The sequence below is a fragment of the Oryctolagus cuniculus genome, chromosome 10, assembly GCF_964237555.1.
Source record: "Oryctolagus cuniculus chromosome 10, mOryCun1.1, whole genome shotgun sequence".
In the NCBI taxonomy this organism is placed as follows: domain Eukaryota; kingdom Metazoa; phylum Chordata; class Mammalia; order Lagomorpha; family Leporidae; genus Oryctolagus; species Oryctolagus cuniculus.
Window position 1 is genome coordinate 45,189,988 of NC_091441.1, and position 23,652 is coordinate 45,213,639.

At 41.0% G+C, this 23,652-nt stretch overlaps 1 protein-coding gene across 6 annotated transcripts in view; it reads left to right on the forward strand.

Moving 5' to 3' along the window:
* Window positions 1-23,652, forward strand: part of GAREM1 (GRB2 associated regulator of MAPK1 subtype 1) — a 247,930-nt gene that overhangs the window by 29,809 nt on the left and 194,469 nt on the right. The window contains exon 1 of one of the 6 annotated variants that reach the window (XM_070050343.1): window positions 11-20,256. The exons of the other annotated variants lie outside the window; for them this stretch is intronic. The gene's annotated coding sequence lies outside the window, so the exon portion shown is untranslated. Of the gene's footprint in view, window positions 1-10; window positions 20,257-23,652 lie in introns of those variants that run through there. 6 annotated transcript variants of the gene reach the window in all.

A 23,652-nucleotide genomic window follows, 5' to 3' on the forward strand; every position in this document is an offset into this window, starting at 1 on the left:
GAGTAGATTCTTAGACAATTAAGTGTTTTCCTGTGCTAAACATGGAAATGCTTCATGCCAAAGACCAGATATTGCCAAGAGCTCTTAGGGTAGGTTTCACAGAAAGCATTAATTGACGACTGAGCTAGTCATTGAAGAATGAGTATCATTTTGCCAAGTTTAGAAGTGGGAGAAAGGTCTTACCATGAGAGATTTGGAGCATCTTGAATGGAGCTATGTTAAGAGTGTAAAAGGAGATGAGGCCCAAAAGGCAAGTTTGAAGCAGATTTTGAAGAGCTGAAATATGTTGAAGTTTGACCTTGATCTTGTGGCCTTTTTCCTGTAGCTTAACTGGTAACTCTTAACCTTTATTCTCCTTACAGGACTCAGATAACAGTTGATATTAGAGTATTTTGCAACAGAAGCTGCTGGGGGTCCCAAATTTTAATGAACTCCAACATAAAAATTAGTAAATAACAAGTTCCAGTAATGTGTATTCTGCTAATAGAGAAGTTACTGTGCCAGTAGGTTCTTGGAATGTGTGTATTTCCCTGCCCAGCTAATGAGAAACTCCACCCCTTTTTGTTTCTCTCAAGAGAGTAGGTTGGGATATGACTTTGAGTTAACTGTTCATAAAGAAACTTGAGTCCATACCAATGTTTTAGAACAAATTATGTCACAAACTGGAGTTTTTTCCTGAATATGAGTTTTGGGCAACACATTCTACAACTAGCTATGTCACAGCATCATAGGGAAAGTCAGTGTGCAGACAGGTGGCTCATCCTTGTGCCCACAGGGCCTGGCATGGAGACTGTGTGCAGTATCGCTCCTCACATGTTTATGTATGTGAACAGTGGGGAAATATTCAAGGACTTTAAAAATGGGAAAGGCTCCAGTTTTTTTTTTTTTTTTTTTTTAACAAGGACTGTTCTGGTTTCATTTTTTTAAATTTTTGACTGGTAGAATTATAGACAGTGATAGAGACAGAGAGAAAAGTCTTCCTTCCGTTGGTTCACTCCCCAAATGGCCGCTACGGCTGGCCCGAAGCCAGGAGGCAGGTGTTTCTTCCTGGTCACCCATGTGGGTACAGGAGCCCAAGCACTTGGGCCATCCTCCACTGCCCTCCCGGGCCACAGTAGAGAACTGGACTGGAAGAGGAGCAACCGGGACTAGAACCCGGTGCCCATATGGGATGCTGGCACCGCAGGCGGAGGATTAGCCAAGTGAGCCACAGTGCTGGCTCCTGGTTTCATTTTGGAAGATCATTTAGAGCAGGAAAGGTTTGGAATTAAGAAGACAATATTTGAAAGATACAGGTTTGTAATCAAGGAAAAAGATGCCCTCCAACCAGAAGGACAAAGTGAATGGGAAATATTTGGAGGTGAGATTGCCAGCACTACTAGTTTGACATACGGGAAGCGAGGTAGAGGAAGAAGCTTCAAGCAGCCCTGAGGTTGCATGGCTTGGTGTCTTAGCAGAGGTGAGAACACAGATGGAGAAGCAGATTGCGCGTGGGTGTATTGGGATAGCCCAGGTTATGCAGTGGTAACAACTCCAAAATATCAGTGGTTTTAAAACAGCAAAGGTGCATTGCTTGCTTGTGCTGCATGTTTATCAGGAGTTGGCTGGAGACTGGGAAAGGGTTCTGCCCTATATCCAGTCTCATGGTTGTTGAGAGAGAATCTGGCTAATCATGCACTGGCCACTTAAAGCATCTGCCCAGGAGCCTGTACTTCATATCCACTTGCACATCATCATTAGTGGTGAGTCCCATGGCCACATCTGCTTTCAGTAGGGTGGAGTTGTTCCATCTTCCTGTAGGCCAGGAGTATGACTCCAATTACTGTTATACTGGGAGATTTGGGAAGGAAGCATGACCATTTATATTTACGTTGAGATAGTTGAGGGAAATTCAGTCTAGGAGTTAGAAATCTAGGCTTGCACTTTGAGGCAGAGAGTCAGTGCTAGAGAAATAGCCTACGGAGATTTCAATGTAGCAGTCATAAATCATGCCTCAGGCATGAATAACATTGAGCAGGAGGGAATAGAGCCAGTGCTACTGATGCTAAAAGATCAAGGTTAATAAGTTTGTGGTTAAAAGTGTTTCAACCCCTAAAATATTTTTTAAACCAGCTCATTTAAACTTTCAAGTAATTTTACCTGAAATTTGGCATAGGGGTTGAATTAATCTCTTAACTAGGATTTAGCTTTGTTAAGACACCAAAATTGCTGACTTGCATTTAGTAATTTAAAAGGTGCCCTTAGATTTTGCAGTTAGGATTTCATCCAGTTTTCTGACAGCAGGAAATAAAAAGTATTGCAAAGAATAGCCATTGTAGTTTGAACAGAAGATCATTTATAAGTTGATTGATACTGATGGCTGAGTACTCTGTAAATTAGAATACCTTTAACATTTTTCTAATGGGCTGTGCCTCTGACAGCAAGATGTTGGCTTAACCTAGCTGTAATGATATTTTTCTGTAGCTCCAAATTCTGGCAAAGGGAGGTAGTTACTAGCACTTTCTCCTGCTGGCTGTGTTCATATATCAGACCTGCTATTTCTATTGTCCATTCTTTAAAGGTTCTTACGCTTTTTCCTACCTGACCTCCATAACGCTTTACCCCTAAATTACTCACTCTATAAACTTTGTATGTAGACACGTGATTTTCCAAACTCTTCTCTTTTAGATGATGTATTTAACAGGAAAATGAAAACAAACCTGGCTTAATACATGTCACTGTTATATCTTTGAAGGAAACTTTGATGAATTACTCTAGTAGTCATTGTGACATGATAATTCTGGTCTTCATAGTCAAAGTGAGCAAGTGTTCATTGAACTTCCACAAGGGGTAATCAACAAGTTCACAGAAAATGTATATTCTGAAAAAACTATGCTTGGATCCCAAAAACCTTTTGCACCAAATTAAATTTCTAATTCCATTTTTTATTAATCTTTAAAAAAAATCCCTTCATACTTTTTTGATAACACTACCTGTGAATGTGTAAAACCATTTTTTTAAGGGAGCTGTAGCTACCTTCTTGACACAGTCAGGTGAAACTATTAAAATTAACTGTTTTATATTTCCCAAATAAGCAAAGCCATTGATGTTTACTCATGAGTGATTATTAATGTTTATTGAGGACTCATTTTGGTGCTTGCTGTTGTACAACACTCTGTATCTCTTATCTCTTACTTCTCTCAGTAGCCCTTTGGTACAAGGAATCATCTGCTCAAGATCACATGGTTGGAAACTGGAGAAGCTAGTAGCTGAGATGCTTCTAGAGCCTGTTCCTTTTGACCCTAGCTTGCCTCTCCCGATTCTTGGGCCAACACGGAGTTTTTCCTAAGTCATATTATACATTTCAAAATTAGTCTTTTTTTAGTTTTTCCTAATTCATATTATACATTTCAAAATTACAGTCTTTTTTTTCAATCATCTTTATTAAAAATTGAGCCACTACAGGCAAAGGTACCAAGGACAGCCGCTAATTGAAGTGAAGAGAGTCACAAGATGCTCTCAATACTATTAATAGAGGTTGGGAATGAAACTGGACATTGAGGATTCCTAACTGGAGATTTTTTATTTACATGTTCATTGTCTCCCAGCAAGAAACACTTAGGGTGGAAAGTGATATATAACAGCAAAATAAAGAACTGTTTTCATTCCATCTTGGCATTTAAAATCCTTATTCCCAAATTGTCCTCAATGGTACATAAATACATATGAGATTTTATACACAAATCCATATATATGGTGAGACCTTCGCTTCTTGGGCTGGGGCTTGAAGAAACTCCAGGCTTCTTTCCAGAGAGCCTGTGCTCCTAGTGTCATGTGCTACGTAGCCAATACCTGTAGTCACATCATTTCGCTTAACTGAGGAGTAGCATGTTTTATGTTATAGTGAATTAGGAAATGCTATGGAAACCAGGCAGAAATAGACTAGTGGTATCAAAAGGTGCATGTAAGAACACAAGAGACCAAACACATAGGCTCCCATATAGAGAGATAAACCCCTCCCCATCAGTACATATCTGTACCAGTCAATATTTTGACATGGTTTATCGATTGCAGCTTTGGCAGCAATTCTTGCTTAACTTCTTGGAGAGCTGATGAAAGACAAATGGACGTAGGTATAAGCAGTTTTTTTTTTTTTTTTTCTGTAGTTTCTAAGTGTTCATGGACACTGCCAGAAGCCAAGGATGCAGACCTTGGGCTACAGTGTTCTGACATCACATGGTATTTGAGTGCTGCCTGGAGAGTACAGCTGCTGATGTTATTAAGAATGGAGAGGCACACCTATTTAATTTATTTAAAAATCTTCAGTGTACTAGATAGCATTCAACAGGTGGTGATTTTATCCGTGAGGCAGTGGGAGAGGTGATAGTACTCAGGGTTGGGAACTGATAAGAGATTTCTCAAAAATGGAAATGCATGGAATTCACACAAGTCTGATTTTGCTTTGCTTACATTCTTTCCCATAAAATAGCAAAGAACTTAACCCTACTTCATTTAGCCAACTCAGAGGCTTGCAACTGTGGCCGATGGTTCTAATTGGGTCTGCTACCTGTTGCAGAAAATGAAGTTTTGTTAGAATGAAGCACACTGATTTGTTCACACTGTGGCTGCTTTTGCCCTGTAGTAGCTGAAGTGAATAGATGTGACAGAGGTCATGTAGCCCACAATCCTAAAATCTTCAGTATTGGGCATCTGACAAAGTTAATCAGCTCTTGTCCTAAGCCATCTGTTCTTACCCAGTTATCTTTGAGGCTAGGATTGTTCACTTATGTGGATAAAAGTATAAAGATTATGCAAAACTGATGTGCATGTGATTGATCTCATGTACACTCCTTTAACAGTGGATTAATAAATGATAGATATTTGAAAATGGGCCAAAAGAGACCAAAAATAAACTCCATCACTGGGTAGGTTGAGTGATGACTTTTGATGTGGGCATTCCCCATTGGAGTGTGAGTTTGAGTCTTAACTACTCCAGTCTCCATCCAGATCCTTGTTAATGTGCCTGGGAGAGCAGCAGAAATGCTGAGTGCTTGAGTTTCTGTTACCCACATCTGGGAGATGTGGATGGAGTTTCTGGCTCCTGGGTTTAACCTGGCCCAGTTCTAGCCATTGCAGCCATCTGGGGAGTGGATCAACGGATGCAAGATCTCTGTGTCTATCATTCTGCCTTCAAATAAATAAATCTTTAAAAAAGAAATACAGAGCAGTAATCTCCCTTATCCATGGTTTCACTTTCTGTAGTTTTAGTTACTTGTGGTCATCTGCAGGTACAAAAATATTAAATGGAAAATTCAAGAAATAAATAGTTCCTAGGTATTAAGTCACTGTAGTTCTGGGTAGCATGATGAAACCATGCCATCTATCTTGCTCCATCCTTCCCAGGATATGAATCGTCCCTTTGTCCAGTGTATCTGCGTTGTATATGTATCCGACTATGAGGGACTTAGTAGGTATCTAGGTTATCAGATTGGCTGCCAAGGTATCAGTGTTTTTATTCAGGTAACTTTTGCATAGTAGCCTAAAGCTATGTGCCCAGTGTCCACATCATTCATTTCACTGCATCTCACCATGTAGGCATTGTATCATATCACATCGCAAGAAGAAGGGCAAGTATAGCGCACTAAGATATTTTCAGAGGTGGGGATAGTTTCCAACCTCTGAGCTGGGTAAATGAGTTAGGATAAATTCATCACATTCATATAACTTTTATTAGAATACATTGTTACAGTTCTATTTTGTTATTCTCTATCAGTTTTGTCATAAAAATAAATATATATGTACAGGAAAAGTCATGATGTACAGTTACTGTTTGCCATTTCAGCCCTCCACTGGGGATCTGGGAACCTATACCTCACAGATAAAGGAGAGCTGCTGTGTGGCAATTTTGTTTTATCATTTGACCATATTATCTGTTTACACAATGGCAAATGTTTGTCCTAGGCTAGGTTCTCTAGTGCCCTCCCAGTATACTTAGCCAATTCAGGCTAAATTGTTGAAACAGTACATGCCATAGAATCAGGAAAGCAAAACCACCTCAGTAATATCCTAGAGTGAATTTCAACGACGTAGCTTCTAAGTTGTGTGGTTTCTTGGTTCATCCATAACACAATCCTTTATTAATGTGATTATCTATAAGAATAATAATAATGTTTGAAGATGCCTGTGATGTGTAAGGCAAATGGAAGGAACAAAGAAATACAAGCCTCTAGTCTCCTATGATTTAACAATTCTGTACTTTACCTTTGAGTGCTAGAGTTATATCATTTTTTAAAACAACTCTTCCAGTAGATTTGGAAGATTTAAAGAGAACTACATCTGTACCATTCTTGACAAGTAATTATTACTTATTGCTTTCCTGTAAAACAAATATGTTCCAATTTTCTGGGCTTCACCCAGAAAATTAATAAAAAGAAACATTGATAAAAGAAAAATAGGCATTAATATGTATGTATTTTCTCTTTCAAAAGGCTTACATTTCCGTAGAGCCAGGAAATTTGTTTATAATGTGGAATGAAAGTATGTGTATCAGTAGGACTTCCACTTAGAAGTTTACTTCATGAATTATTTTCTTTAATAAGTCTTTAAATGCGTAAAAGTAAAATTGGAAATAGAGAATTTAGTTTAATATTTTGGTATATAGATAAGTTAACTCATTTCGTAGTATAAAGCTGTATATTAAATTTCAACCAGAAAAGTCTTACATTTGATAGTAAATATTTTACTTTGGCTTAAAGATGGCAGCACGGTTTGTGCGTTAAATGTGAATGACCTGTCAGAAGCCCACTCCCAGCTTCCTGCTGAATGTGGATCAGCTGATGGCAGTTGCTGTGAGACACTGCTGTTGTGCTGCTTGCCACAGGAACAGCATCTATAGTTTTAAAGGCAGCAGAGTTGCATATCATTAGTGTTCTCCATGTATACTGTACAATCAGGGCCATTGATGGCTTCTGGCAGTTGAGCCTGCTGGGATGATATATACAGTAAACGGCGCTTAATAAGATACTGCTGCCCAGAGACTGTTTGGAGGTTGTGCCTGGTTACGTTCACGAGCGTTGGATTATTCTGTTTCTGTTCTGCACAGAGAGTGTCATCATCCCAGTGTCTTGAAAATTTAACTCCCACGTTTACATACCTATAATAATTACAGGAATTGCAAGGGATTAATAAAAAAGGTGTCAGTGGAAGCAATAATCATCAGCTTAGGAAACCTTGTCTGAATCATACTGATGAGCCCACACTCTTAGCCAAGTAGGAACCTGTGAAACATTGGTACCACATTGATCAACTTCTTGTTGTTTGATTGTTTTGGAAGTAGTTGTTCTTTTGAACTACGGCATCTGGCTTGTACTCCCAATTGCCTGTTGTCCCTGTGTGTGAAGTTGGAAAATAAGAACTTTTTCAGTTTCCTCTCATGGAAGATCTCAGCATCCGCATTTGCCTAGGGTGGTGCCAGCTCACGGCTCATGTCTTAACACAATTAAAATAATTAATTAGCATAGTGCCTTTTCTCTTTCATTCGCACAAGGGACCTGGCTTGGGCAATGTATAATTATAATTGTTGTGGGTGAAATGGAGATAATACTTCCTTCCTCATCTGGTGATGATTAGCTGAAATCACCTGGAATTGAATAGTGTGATTCTTTTGGTTATAAAAATGAACATATCAGGGCCAGTAATGTGGCACAGCATGTTAAGTTGCTGACCTCATATGAACACTAGATTTGAGTCCTGGCTGCACCACTTATAATCCAGCTCCTTGCTTATGTGCCTGGAAAAGCAGGGGAAGATAGCCCAAGTACTTGGACCTCTGCCACCCATATGGGAGACCCTGAAGAAGTTCCTGACAACAGCCCTGGCTGCTTTGGCTTTTTGGAGAGCAAACCAGCAGATGGAAGATCTCGCTTTGTAACTCTGTCTTTCAAATAAATCTTTAAAATTTTTTCAAAAAATCTTTAAAAATGAAAATACTGTTACTGCTGATAACCTTGAATACTATAGTAATGTTGAGCAATTATTAACACACACACACACACATTATGGGCAAGTTGCTATCCAAGAAATGGAGAGTCCATTTTGGTAACTTTTTTAAAAAATTTTATTTTATTTATTTTTTTATTTGAAAGGCAGAGTTAACAGAGACAGGAGGAGAGGCAGAGAGAAAGAGATCCTCCTTCTGCTAAGTCACTCCCCAAATGGTTGCAACAGCTGGGTATGGGCTGGGCAGAAGCCAGGAGCCTGGAGCTTCTTCCTGGTCTCCCATGTAGGTGCAGGGGCCCAAGGACTGAATTACCAGGCACATTAGCAAGGAGCTGGATCATAAGTGGAGCAGCTGCATCTTGAACTGGTGTGCCTTTGGGATGCTGGCATTGCAGGCAGAGACTTAACTTTTTATGCCACAATGCCAGCCCCTTGGTAACCGTTAACCGTGTATTATTAGTGAACACTAGCTCAATTTTGAAAAGGTGGTGTGTAAATTGTCGAAGATTTCTACTACACAACCCTGTGTTTCAATTTCCTCCTCTGTTATTTGAATTAATTTGTAGGCTGTGGTACCCTGGTGACTGAGCATTTAAAAGTCAGAGCATTTCTGTTGAAGAGCAGCATGCGTTTACCTCAACATTACATTTCCTGGAGTAACATGGTTCTACTACTGAAACAATCATTTGTGAGAGTGATTTTTATCATGCTGCTAGTGCCTTAAGTGTTTTCACTAGAAAAATGAATTTAGCTTAATACCATGTGGCTTGATTCTGGGATTATTTTATATGCTAATTAAATGTTTATGATTAGCTATAGGAATTTTAAACTCTTTAGGAGGTAGAAATGATTTGTTATGCTGTAGTAAGATGATTGAGTATTAGAATCCTACAAGACAAAATCATATTTACACCTCGAACTTGGACTATTTAAGCTAGAAGTCTTGAGCTTTAACCAGTCTACTTGATAGCTTTCATTGGGAGATTTCTGTTCTGTGTTTATAAAGTCAAGAAATTATTAACTCACGAATTCTAAATATTGTCATATGCAGTAATTTTGATGACTTTAAAATTTATGCCATTCATTTTCTTCTTTCATTGTTTTTCAAATAACAAACTGAGTGATGCTATAGGGGAGTAGTACCCCCATTTGGGTGCTGTCAGTCATCATGAGAAACTGTTTGTACACTGCTGTCACGTATGCTGTTTATGAATAGATTTCTATTCATGAAAGATGGTCAGGAATGCCTCTTACAGTTCTTTGACCTTTCTCTGTGTGTGATCCTTAATGAAATTTCTATATCCTTTAAGAATTCTGTCATTCACCTTTTTTATTGATGGATGTAGATTCCTCACCTGCATCTATTAGTCTGCACAGGTGGTGATGCCTGCCTCCAAGCAGATTCCCAGCAGGTAGTGAAGAGACAATGTGAGGAGGTCGGGTTGGATGTCCTGAGCTTGGGTTTGTGGCACAGCCAGGTGGAGATGTCTCCCAGGCAGCTGTTTGCTGTCTGGGGCACCTGGAGATTGCTGAAAGAATCTCCTCCAGACAAGTGACAGATCCAGATTAAAGGTTGCGAAGGTGCTGACGTTGTGGCACAGTGGATAAAGCCAGCCATCCCTTATGGGCTCCAGTTTGTGTCCCAGCTGCTTCACTTCTGATCCAGCTCCCTGCTAATAGCCTGGAAAAAGCAATAGAAGATGGCCCAAGTGTTTGGGCCTCTGCACCCATGTGGGAGACCTGGAAGAAGTTCTTGGTACCTGCCTTTGCCTTGGCCCAGCCCTGCCTGTTGGGGCCCTCTGGGGAATGAACCAGCAGTTGCAAGATCTCTCTCTCTCTCTCTCTCTCTCTCTCTCTCTCCAACTCCTTCAAATAAATAAATCTTTTTTTAAAAAAAATGGGAAGGAAGGCAGATAAGCTTCTAGGAGGAAATGTTACCTGTGCTGTGTGGTCTTCAAGGACAGATGGGAACTGGTCAGCTATAGAGGATCTGCTGTGTTTTCCTTTATCTCTCCATACCTCTTATCCAGATGTGGCCTTCTGTTAATCTTTGAAAGTCATATCCTTTTAAATGTTTGTACCTTAAGAACCATGCGTTCAATGTAGAGTTGTCTGAACCAGCCCAACTGGGAAAGGGGATGGGGTTTTTACCTTGCTATTACTAGCATGGAAGGAGCTGAAGTGAGACTGGGCACTGTTAGGTGCTTGGGATTCCCAGGGATGGGTTGTCCAGCTGGTTTTAGTGTGATCTCTTTTCTTTTGGGACATATTCTCTTGATAATTATCCCTTATGTGATAATTATATCCGAATCAGAATACATCAGGAAATTCCTAGTTACTCACAAATATGCCGTGGAATTGTTGCTGTGCTTTGCTATTTGGCATGACCATAGAGTCACCTCATTGGAACCACAGAAGGCCTTTTATTTTGCCACCCAAGCCAGATAATTGACATGTGTACAGACTAAGGCTCAAAGAGCCATTGTCATGGAGCTAACACACAGCAAGACTTGAGACCCCAATTCTGACCACTATGCTGTTTGTACACAGTAGATTACCTTTTAAGACTTTATTAATAGCTTTTTGAGGAATAGTTCATAACCATAAAATTCACCCTTTCGAGCTACACAGTTCAGTAGCTTTTAGTAAATTTACACAGTTGTGCAGCCATCACTGCTGTCTTATTCCAGAGTATTTTTGTCACTAGTAAAAGAAACTTTGGATCCATTAATAGTCACTCCTCCTTCTTCCCCCTCTGTATTGCCTGGCAACCACTAAACTCTTCTTCTATGTGGACATTTTGCTTATCCTGGACATGTTGTATATACAGAATCATACAATATGTGGTCTTTTTTACTGGCTCCTTTTACTTAGCCAAATATTTTCATGATTAAGCATATTATAGCATGTATAAATAATTCCTTAGTTTTCATGGCTAAATAATATTCCATTACGTGAACCTAACCCATTTTATCAGCTGGCAGATATTTGGATTGGGCTGTTATGAATACTGGTGATAGGAACATTTGTGTCCAAATTATTGTATGAACATTTTTTTTATTTCTCTTGGATATAAGAGTCTGGGTCTAATCTATATGCAATTATTTAAGGGACTACCATACTGTTTTCTAAAATGTGCTGTTTTACATTCACACAATATATAAGATTTCAATTTCTGCACATCCTTATTTTCTGTTTTGATTTCATTCCTTGCAGCAGGTATGAGGTGTTATCTTACTGTCATCTTGATTTGCATTTCTAATGACTAATGATGTTGAGCATCTTCTCATTTACCTGTTGCTGTTTGTGTAACTTCTTTGGAGAAATGCTTCCTGAAAGTGTTTGCTCTGTTTTAAATTGGGTTATTTATCTTTGTTGTTGAGTTGTAAGAGCCCCTTGTGTATTCTGGATATAAACCCTTCACCAGAGAAATGTCTTTGCAGATATTTACTGCCATTATGTGGGGTATCTTTCACTTTCTTGATAGTATCATTTGAAGCACAAAAAATTTTTATTTGGTGAAGTCCAGTTTATTTTTGCCTTTTCCCACTTGTGCCTTTATTTCACGTATAAGAAACCTTTGCCAAATTCAAGGTGATAAAGATTTACTCCTAGAGTTTCCAAGAGTTTTATAGTTTTAGTTCTTACATTTTGGTCTTGGATCCATTTTGAGTTGATTTTTTTGTATTGATAACTGATAACTTTAATGATGAATCATCTGTGTTTTTCAGCTGTTTTAAGTATTTCTGATGTTTCAGTCCATGTGAAATTACATGAAAAGTTTCAAGAAAAACTTTATATTTTTCATCTTTCTCTGTCTTATGTTTGGCCCTTTGGGGGAATCTACTTACGGACATGGAGTGATTCATTTTAATTTTTTTTAACCTAGTGCTATTGTGAATTGAAGAATACACATATTCTCTTTTACAGTAGCAAATACAAGTCAGTGTAGTGCTGAAGGCTCTTGCTCTGTTAACCTGAACAGTTGGTCTCTGTTCTAGAACAATATCTTCATTTTCTGAGAACATTTGTTTGGGATCTTTCAATGAAAGCATCTCTCTTCCCATCAGCCTCTTATCTGCACAATGAACAAAGCTGCCGAGGAGAGGGCAAAAGCTTAAGACATGCAGGTGACTGGGAGTCCGCCACATCCCGTAGGCTGTGAGTGCTGAAAATCAACATCAAACCAGAGCTGAGCCTGGTCAACGTCACAGTCTGTTCTCCTCCTCGAGTAATATGCCATCGAGTTTTATGAAAAAGACATGGTTTTAAAAATTTTTTTGTATTATGACAGGATATTTTTCTCATTCTTTAATGTTTCATTCCACATTCAGTGACGTTGCTTCTTGTCAATAGCATGTCTTAAAATTAAATGTCAAAATCTCTTAAAAATTTACATTGTATTAGAAAGACCTTCTGCCATCATCAGATATCACATGTTAAATAAAAATTGAAATGCAATTTTTGCAATGAGTCTCATTAATCGGTATTTTTTAATTATTTTGGTTCACTTTGCTTTTCATGTTAAAAATTTTTGTCATGAATAGTGTAGTTTTACACTTCTTGGTAATAAATGTAAAAATTGAGAACCATCTGATAAACACTGCCATAGTTGTGATATAAAGGGTAATGGATATTATATAAAGCCATAAACTAGTTTACTTAGCAGTGTTAAATAGAACAGATTTGCATTGGAATTTTTTTTTTTTTTTGGTTTCAAGGGTAGATCAATAATTATTTTCATGTAGCAGCTCAGTAATTTGGTGTTTGACACAGCCGCGCCTAACACTTCAGAGGGATTTTGACTAGGAAAACAAATTACAGTTTGCACCTGCTTTGAATATGCCAGCAACAGCTTCTAGCCACATGGGGTTGCATTCTGTGGCTAGTTGTGAATTGCTTGGAACTGCTGTTGCAGTAACCTTCCCAGGGACTTAGTTGGCTGCACCCAGGACAGGAAGTTTGCTGTCTTTTGGAATGTAGCAAAAATATTGGCATATTGTTTCTGCAGATGACTTTAGGGGCGTTTTTCCTTTCTTGCAGAGTTGGAAGTGTGGGCTGTAAATGGAGAGATTTGCCATGTGTGTTGTCTGGTGTCCAGAGAAGGAGCTCTTTGAGATTCAGATCTGATTACAGAAACAGGGAGTCAAGCTGCAGTAAGGGGCTGCTTTTGTTTCTGGTTATAAGGGAAAGTATGTTTACGAGATGCGTGTGTCTGGGTGATCAGTCATTTCATACTAGCAGAAGACCCGACCATACAAGTGTAAGTAACATGCTTGGGTACGGTAGGTATTAGCAGCTCTGCTCATCTGCTCTGACTTTGTTTCAAAAACAGTCTTCTTGATTGCTAGGAACACTTCACATTGGCTGAGGTTTTACTTGCTACCACGTAGTGTGCTTTGTTTAACTGTTATTCAATCCTCCTAACAACTATAGCAGAGTGAAGTACTGATGTTAGCTCCATTTTTCAGGGAATTCTGGAGGCTGTCATTGAAGTCTTATTGCCAGTCCACACATGACCTAAGTTTTCACCCGAATTTGGGGAAACAATAAAAATACTCTTAGTTAAAATATAGTTTTCTATATATTTAAATATTTATGATCTGAGAACTTGTTTCTATACCTCTAGGCTTTCTTATAGGGTCTTTTTCTCCCAGAAAAAATAAGGAATTAGTGTCCTGGCATCCCTTTAAGGCTCTGAGACAACTTCTGCTAACTATGATGGGAAGCTCTGTATTAAATCTTAAGAAAGCCTCCGTTGTAAGTGGAACTGTTATTTTATATATGCTTAATAAAGGGGGAAGAGATGACAGACTCTAACATAGCTTTTTAACACATAAAATTGCATTTCATGCTTGTTAAATAACCTCTTGGAGACATACAGACATCGATTTTTCATTCTTGGGCCCAGTTCAGCAACAATATGTACGTGAAGGAAGAGTTCCCTAAGCTCCTTTCCATTCACAGCTGAACTCTTGGGCGTGGCTTTTCCTCTCGGCCGTGCAGGTCATCCTCCTCCTTCTGCACAATGTGGTCCTCTGTGCCACCCGGAGCATTGTTGATGCAGCGTTGCTTAGGAATGCCACTGCTGTCTCCCGGATTTTCTTCCAGGCTGCCAGCAGCCATTCGACAGCTTTAATGTGTGTGCATGCTCAAGCAGTAAGGAAACACCACAAACCCCCCTTGGCAGCGGTGACTGTAAAATACATCCCAGTTTTGGAGATTTATCTTGGAACCAAAATTTAGTATTGTAATGTTAGAAGAGGTAAAATCAAGTCCCAGACTTCTTGACTTCATTACCTGTAATGAGGTTTATCATTCCATTACCTGAATGTGCTTGTGCTAATTATTACTAACGGTAAGGAAGTACAGACAATGTACTAATTATGGTGTTAAGCAGAGCTGGTTGGTAATTCTGTCTTGAGAATTTGGCCTGGGGCAGGTCGGAGGGTTGGAGGGTGGCGTTATAGCACAGTGGGTTAAGCCACTGCTTGGAATGCCAGCATCCCATAGCAGAGCACTGGTTCCAGTCCTGCTGCTCTAATTCTGGTCCAGCTCCCTGCTAATGTGCCTAGGAAAGCAAAGAAAGATGGCCTAAGTAGGGTGTCCCTGGCACCCACATAGGTGACCCAGATGGAGTTCCAGGCTCCTGACTTTGGCCTTGCCCAGACCTGGCTATTATAGCCATTTGGGCAGTGAACAGTGGATGGGAGATATCTGTGTGTGTGTCTCTCTCTCTCTTTCTGTTGCTCTGCCTGTCAAATAAATTAATTAAATAAATTGTTAAAAAAAAAAAAAAAGAGGGGCGGGGAATTTGACTTAGGAAATACCCATAGCCAGGGAATCTGAAGCTAAAATATCACGACATAGAGAAGAACCAAAAGCCCATTGTACCATGTAGAACTTGGGTGATCTTAAACACTTTGTTAACTTTCTGTGCATGCTTTTCTTCTTCTGTAAAAAGGAAGGGTGATAATTATCACCTGAGGGCTTTTTAATTTAATGAGTTAATATCTGTGGAGCCTTTAAAATGGGGGCGGGGGTGGTAAGGGTGAAGCCTGTGAGATCATCTGATCTGGCCCTGCCAGGCCAAATGCAGATGGGACTTTAAAGTCAGTAAATCTTTAACAGGCTCATTTTTAAGTTGATCATTTTGTATGGTCCACAAAATGATGTTATAAATATCTAGGTGGCCCTTGGCGGAAAAAAAAAAAAAAAGGATTCCCCACCCCTGCTAAAGCATTTCTTGATATGCTAGAAATTGATATAAATTTTGAGGCCAGCATGTGGCACAGTAGGTTAAGCCTTCACCTTCAATGATGGCATCCCATATCAGAGTGCTGGTTAAAATCCCAGCTGCTCTGTTTGCTGTCCAGTATTTGAATATTTGGATATCCAGTATTTGCTCCACTTGCTATCCCAAGTATTTGGCCTCTGCCACTCTTACAGAAGACCAGGATAGAGTGCCTAGCTCTTGGCTTCCGCTTGGTCCAGACCTTGCCGATGTAGTCATTTGGGGAGTCAGCCAGCAGATGGAAGATCTGTCTGTTTGTCTGTCTCTTGCTCTGCCTTTCAAATAAATGCTCTTTTAAAAAATGATATTAGTGTCAAATAAATTAGTAAACAAGTGACTGATATCATCAAGAAGTTAGGAATAAGCATAGCAGGCAAGCCAGCAGAGGGAGGAGAATGGCTTAGATGCGCAGAAACAGCATGGGGACAGCCTTGTTGGCCATCAGGAATGAGTCAGACTCTAGGCAGCTTCTAGAGCCACCTTCTTCCCTACTGAGGGGCCTAACAGTGGGAATCAGTGGCAGAAGGGGGATGAGGGAAGGGAGCGCGAGAAAGAATGGAGGTCTGTAGCTGATGGTGGCTGGCAATTACTGTTGCAGAGGCTCCACTATCCAACATTGCCCTCACTCAGTGCCATCAACCTCTGACCTCTGGTATTCTTAGCAAAAATATCTTCAGTCTTTAAAATTGTTATTTTTTTAAGACTGTTTGGTCACCCTGTTACCTTGCTACACAGCATTTCCACAGCTTCCTCAATATCTTGTTTTGTCCAGAAATGACCAGGATAAGGCCCAGCATGCAGGGATGTACATCCACTGGGCCCTCTGGAGTTGGAGAGGTTTGACCGGGCTGGAGAAATCTCCGGAAGCTTCGCCTTATCAGAAACAGATTCACCTAAGCAATTGTGGGCAGCTTATCCTTACACAGTGTGCCTGCCTGGACTTCCTATCTGTGGGACAATTCCATGCTTATCTGATGACAACCTAGCATAGAACCAAGATTCCCATTCTCATGTAATCCTGTGTGTGTCCTCTCCTTTCTTGGGGGCCAGAACTCTTTTTTTTCTCTTCTCTGAATGAGTTCTTCATGTTAAATAATTGGAGTTGTGACCGCAGGATGAAGAAGGTGGACTTTAGAGTTGTAGTGACCTGCCCTCCCGTGGCTGGCAAGCCTTCGGAGGATGTCTGTGGAATAGGAACACCTAGTATCTGCTCCAGAGTGCTACCGTGAGCGTCCTGTGCACTTGTGTCCTTTAAGCTCATGGGGTCTTGAAATAGTAGTGTCTGCTCAAAGAAGGCATTAAAACTTGGTTGGAATTAGAGTGGTGGCATGGACTGGGAATCAGCTGGGAGCCTTTTTGAAGCCCCGTGTACCTCTCCCTCCTTGTCCTTAAATAAGCCACTGTTACTCCTGGGAGTAAGTGTAGAGGGACAGAAAGCAAAGCTGTGTCGCCTCCCTTCATCTTCCTCCACTTCCTGAAGCACCTGTTTGCAGGACTGTGCCTCCAATTTAGGCCCCCCTCGAGGCAGCTGCACTCTTATTTCTGGGTTAATTCCTTTAAGACATTTATTGGCAGTCACAAGTATCTTGAAAGCAATCTTGGAAGGTGGGACTATAATAGTTTTCATTTTATGGATAAGAAAACTGAGATTCAGCAGTTAGGCCACTGCCCAAAGATAAAAGATAAGCACCATTATATACTTCTATCAGCGGAAGTGCTTTGTTTTCATGTTGAAGGTAACTTATCAGAATGAGAATTTGACATGCTTTTGTCCTTCATGCTCCTTTATCAAGGGTTTTGGAAAGAGTGGAGGGTGTCCCTGCCCCTTACCCTTCCCTCCCTATAGGTCACAGCTCCCTGAGGGGAGGAGTCAGTTTGGTAATGGTTTCAGCTGCCTTGGGCAGAAGGGACCTGTGGAGGAGCTAGCTGTCATCACTGGAGCCAGGCAGGCGGCCAAGGTGAGGACAGTGTGAGGACTTAGGGAGACCTGCTGAAGGAAGTTCATGGATTGTAGCCATCAGTTCCCAGGGCTGCTGCACATCTCAGGACTGTGGCTCACATGACAGGCTAGCTTTATAGCAGCGCAAAAAGACTTTCACCACTAGATAAAACCTGTTTATTTTCAGCTTTTGTTCATATAATATATTGTATGCTGTATACTCTAATATTTCTATTTATCTTATATTTTTATTTATTCGTTTGAGAGAGGCAGACTGAGGTCCCATCTGCTGTTTCACTCCCCAAATACCTGCAACAGCTAGGTCTGGGCCAGGGCCAATGTCAGGAGCTGGAAACACAATCCAAGTCTCTCACATAGTTGCAGGGACCCACTCACTTGAGCCATCCCTACTGCTTCCCAGGGTCTAAATTAGCAGGATGCTGGAGTGAGGAGCTGGATCCAGGAATCGAACCCAGGCACTCCAGTACGGGATGCAGTCATCCCAACTGCCAGGGCTAAATGCCCACTCCCCTTTTGCAAAGTACAGAAATGGTAGCTAAAGTTAATTTGTTTCCTAATATAAAAAATATATAAAAATATAAAAATGGAGGGGTATGGGGTCCTCATAATTTTGATGGAAGCAGTAATTTTGGTCAATGAATTATTTTTCTGTTAGGTGTGGATAGTGCTGGGCTGTGGTTAGTTTGAACTACTGGGTATTACTTTACCATTTTAAAGAGAACAGTTCAACTGTTTTTAGATGAAGTATCATAAAAATAATAAACAGTGCTTCAAAGTAAGCTCAGTCTCCCTAGTTGAAGAAGGTGAAGAGCATAAGAATTAAATAAAAGCACGTTTCTAAGTAATTTAAATTGGAAACATTGTCTAAAATGTCCATTTTCTGGTACTTATGTTGGATTTCGAGACCAACCACAGTAGCATCATTTCTCCCATTTTCCTTTGAAGCCACCTTGTTTGTTTTCTGTAGGTAAAGCTGTTTCCATGGCCGGAGGCTTCCTCAGTGGCCTTCATTTGGGGGTTTTCAGTTACTTGACTGTCATCATCCTTGGTGCTCACTTCTTTATCTCTAAGGGCTCCTAGAAATCAGTTTCCACGGGCATCTCTGGCCTGGACAACACCAGAGACCTTGAAATACCCCTGGAATGTTTGTAGACCAGAAGTTGCCTCTCCTCTCCTTTTCTAGTATAGAACCGCTTTCAGTCACGGTGTTTAACCCTTTACTAGTGTTCTCCTTCAGTACCCCACACGATACAGCATGCTGGGCTCTCACTAGGTGATGAGCTGACCCTGTCCTCGTCCTACGGCGGAAGGGGCAGCAGGAGGAAGCAAGCACAAGAGGTGGTGTATGTGTGCTTCTCAGAGTCTTTGCTGAGTAATGGTTGAAATATAGCTGGTGCCCAGTGTGTCCTGGCTCTGTCTGCTGCTATTTTCACTGCAACACATTGCTTAGGTTGGTTACTTATTTGTTACCCAGCTGTCACTTTTGTCAGATTACATATCGTTATATAATGGCTTCATAATCCACATGTGAAGGAACCTTGTGCTGTGGTCACTGTCGCTTGACCCACACATTAAAGGCTTACCATGTGCAGACGTGCAGATGGGAGCTGTGCACATCATTTCTCATGGAATTCTGTGATAACCTTTAAAGTCGATTTCACATCCGTTAGCTCAAGAGATAAGGCTTGCTTCAGGTCCCATAGCTAGTAAGCAGTTCAAAGTGAGTCTCTCGATTTTATCAGTTTTAAATCTGCAATGTCAAGTCAACATAAGGTGCTTTTCTTAAACTGCTTGTATTATCCGGCTTTACTATACTTTAAACATAAAATTCAAGGGAAACTGCTGATATGGAAGATAATCTCACTTTCCCTGCTTCATCAGATAATGAATTGTGTAAAAAGAACAACGAAATTTGGCTACAAAGGTCTTTTAATTTTATAACATTTTACCCAGAATTTAAGTTCCCAACTATTAATTTGAAGCTTCTTTTTAAAATTAAACATTTGTTCCAGTGTCTGGTTTTATTTTTACAATTTTTATTTTTCTTTATTTGAGAGGGAGACATTTTCATTCCACTTGTTTACTCTCCAAAGGTTCACAATAGCCAGAGCTGGGCCAGATCAAAGCCAGGAGCCTGGAATGCCAGCTGGGTCTTCCAGTTATTTGAGTTGTCACCTGCTGCCTCTCAGGGTGCAGATTAGCAGGAAGGTAGACTTGGAAGTGGAGCCTGGGCTCCAACCCAGTCACTCCAGTATAGAGTGCAGGCATCCCAACTGGCATCTAAATGATGTGTCAAACGCCTACCCCTTTACATTAAATTTTTAAACAATTCTATTTATTTGAGAGGCAGAGACAGTGTAAGAGAGAAAGTGTGTGGTCCTGCCTGCAGGTTCACTCTCCAAATGCCTACAACAGCCTGGGTTGGGCTAGGCCAAAGCCAGGGCCAGGAACTCAGTCCAGGTCTCCCTCATATGTGGTAGGAATGCAGTGACTTGAGCCATCATCTGTGCCTCCCAGGATTTGCATTAGCAGGATTCTAGAGGCTGGAATTGGAGCTGGAGACGAGAGTCAAAGCCAGACACTTTAATATGGGATGCAGATGTGAGGCAGATTGCCTGCTCCCTGAAGGTGAGAAGAATATAAATAAGTGTCCTCTTCTTACTGTGGTCATTGTTTTTCTTACTTGTGAATCGCTAGATTTAAGCCATTGCAAGTTACACATACAAATGTGTGCAAGATTAGTAAGTCAGAGCTGTGGGGAGCAACTGAGACTAGACTAAATTACTGGAACTAGGACTAATTCTATGCATCTGATCTCCCACAATATGGCGCTGAGAGAGAGCAAACAACTTCTACCCAGCTGCCTTGCCAATTTGACTAACAAGTGGCAGGAGCTGATCCTGCTCATGATTGGAGGAGAGCAGCGTGCTCGGCGTGTGGGCAGCAGAGCGTGGATTGGTGGAAGAGGACTATAAAGGAGGAGGGAGACAACATGCACCAGGAACATCTGAGGAAAACATCTGAGGTACGTCTGAGCAGCCCCTGAGAGAGCCGGCCGGCTGTGTGCCGCTCCTCCGCGGAAGCGGGGAAAGCGGCGGGGGTGCCGCCCCTCCGCGGAGGCGGTGGGGGCAGGCAGCTAACCCAGGACAGCGTCGTTCCTCCGCCAGTGGGGGACCGGCAGCAAACCCGGGAAGGGCCGGGCAGAAAGAACAGCGCAGGGTCTAGTGTCGTTCCTCTGCAAATGGGGGAGCGACAAGAGCTACAGTAGTTGCAGGAGTGTAAAGGTCTAATGATGCTGTGCTCTGTGTTGTTCTACTTAATGCACTTGACCTTCAGAGGTTCTCTGTAGATGGCTCTCTTACGCAGGCTGGTTCTGGGCAGCATCTCTCACAGCCCTTTTCATCTTCCCCAGCCTTGAAGTTCTTGCATGGAAACCACTAATCTAAAACCTCTTCTACCACCATCTTTCCTTTATCATTTAACAAGTTAATTAGTTCTGCCTTACAACATCTTTCTACATATATCATTGTCATCCCCTTTGATCCCTTTCACTCCCTGTTAGCCTCTGAAGTTTTGCCCTTTATCTGAAGAAAATTACTGTTTTCATCAGATGCGGTAAATATAGAGACTTTGAAATTAGTCATACCTGAGATTGAAATTCAGTTCTGCTCAACTATGAAATTTAAGGTACCATTTTTTTAACTTGTAAAAATGGGCTAATGGGCCGGCGTTGTGGCTCACTTGGCTAATCCTCTGCCTGCGGCGCTGGCACTCCGGGTTCTAGTCCCGGTTGGGGTGCTGGATTCTGTCCCGGTTGCACCTCTTCCAGGCCAACTCTGCTGTGGCCCGGGAAGGCAGTGGAGGGTGGCCCAAGTGCTTGGGCCCTGCACCCACATGGGAGACCAGGAGGAAGCACCTGGCTGCTGGCTTCAGATTGGCGCAGCGCACCGGCTGCAATGTTCTGGCCATAGCGGCCACTTGGGGGGTGAACCAACAGAAGGAAGACCTTTCTCTCTGTTTCTCTCTCTCACTAACTCTGCCTGTCAAAAAATGAAAAAGAAAAAAACCAGGGCTAATGATACTTTCCTAACAAGGATTTGCTGATATCATACAGGAAAAACACCGAAAGTACCTGGCACACTGTAGACACTCAAACGTGAATCTGTGTCGCCTCTGTGCTGTACCCCTTCTCAGGTTCCATGTGTCAAATCAGATGTAATAGCTCTTCAGAGGAGGCATGAGATTTATGCCTATAGCAATATCTTTCTCCTTAAATTTACCATGTTTCTTCATTGACCATTTTTTCAAACTCCCCTAGCCCACCTCCCCTCCCCCCCCCTTTTTTTTTGCAAGGCAAGGAGACACAGAGAGCGTGAGGGAGAGAGGGAGAGAGAGAGAGAGAAAGAGAGCAATTTTCCATCTACTGGTTGCCTCTCCAAATGCCCAAATGCCCACAGTGGCCAGAGCTGGGCTAGGCTGAACCCAGAAGCCAGAATATAATCCAGGATTCCATGTAGCAGGAACCTTAGCTTCTTAAGCCATCATGTGGTACCTGCCTCCCAGGATGTGCATAAGCAGGAAGCTGGAATCAGGAGCAAAGCCAGGACTTGAACTCAAGCAACCTGATGCCGGCAGTGGGCATCCCATCCAGCATCTTGACCACTACATCAACTGTCTGCTAACCCAATGTAATTTTTAAGTTACAGTTGCAGCTATTCAGGTACTCCCAAAAGTTTGTGAAAATTGAAGGTAAGGTAAGTTCCTTTTGAGGGCAAAATTTTTTAAAATCCATGTATGATTTTTTTATAATATGTATTTTTACCATTTTTTTTTAAATATACTTGTACTCACCAAACTCTAGACTTTATTTGGGTGTTACAAGTTTTTTTCCACTACTTACAATTTTTTTCTATTTTAATCTGGTATCCTACTCTGCGTTTGGTTATCTTGCTGCCTTAGACTTCTTTAGTTTATGACAAGTCCTCAATCTCCTTGTCATGATTCTGACACCTTAGAAAAATTCTGGTTATGTATTTTTCAGGATGTGGCACGCTGTGATGGTTTCTGACAGCTGTGTTGAGGTTGTGCATTTCTGGGCAGGGCGACACAGAGTCAAACTGATGTGCTCTCTGTAGTGCAATACTCGGGGGGCAGGTGGTGTTCACCTTAATGACTAACTCAAGCTGGTCTCTGCCTTTCTCTCGTGAAAAGTTACTTCTGCTCACTGAGTAGTTAATACACACTTGGGGGGAGAGACTTCAAGCCATGCATATATGCTGATTCTCTTTAAACCTTGCATACTCATTCTAGCATTCAGCTGTGGGTCTTGCCTGTGGCGATGGTACGGTGATGTTCTGGTGGGAATTTTCCATTTCCCGCCTTCCTTCTACATGTATTAATTGGAAGTCTTCTGTAAGGAGCATTGGTCTTCTCCCGTATTTATTACTGTGAATTTGTATCAGTATGACTTGTGAGTATTTATTCTCGGGGTTTAAAATCCAGGTTTCTTCCTCTTTACTTCCTTGCTTGGGTTGCTCCAGCTTTGGCCACGGGGAGCACTCAGTTTGGTTTCCGTGTCCCACAGAATGCCTCCATCTTATTGTTTTTCTAGTACTTTTGTGTTTTCTGACATAAGATACTTCAGGCTCATTTTCTGGTTTTCCTGCCTCAATGCTGGAATCATCTGCTTCTCCAAAAAGCCCTGATTTCTTTTGGAGATCCTTGCATTATGTGTTTTTATTGTGACTGGAATATCATTGTTTCCAGACCTCCCAACTAAGATAGGAAATACCTGTCTTTATAATGACAAGTGTACCCCCTCTCTCTATGTATATATGTACATGTACATGTATAAACATACGCACACATAACATTATATTCTGTATCCATCTATTTGTATATAGACTAAGGAGTTCACACTGTATAACTCTGATTGATATGTAATAGGACCACAAAGTTTTTTTGAAATTTTACTTTGCTTATTTGTAATATTTTTCTCCAGCAGTGAGAAGTTGACTTTCATTATCAAAAACCAGTTGACCATGTTTGGGTGGATCTATTTTTGTATTTTCTTTTCTACTCCTTTGATCTCTGTGTCCACTCACCGATACCACAGAGTCTTGATTATAGTGAGCCTTAAAAGCAGATAGTGTATGTTCTTCAACTTTTTTCTGATTAAAAATTGTTTGACTATTGTAGCTGCTTCCCTTTCCCAGTATATGTGAAAATCAGCTTGTCTATATCTGAAAAAAAAAAACCTACTAGGTTATTAATTATAATTGCATTTATTCTGTGAATGTTCTGGGGAGAATTGACAACTATAATGAGCTTTCAATCCATGAACATGCTATGTTTCTTCATTTCTTTCAATTTCCTTGGAGGGTTTTGTCATTTTCAGCTTATGGATCCAGAACTTACTTTA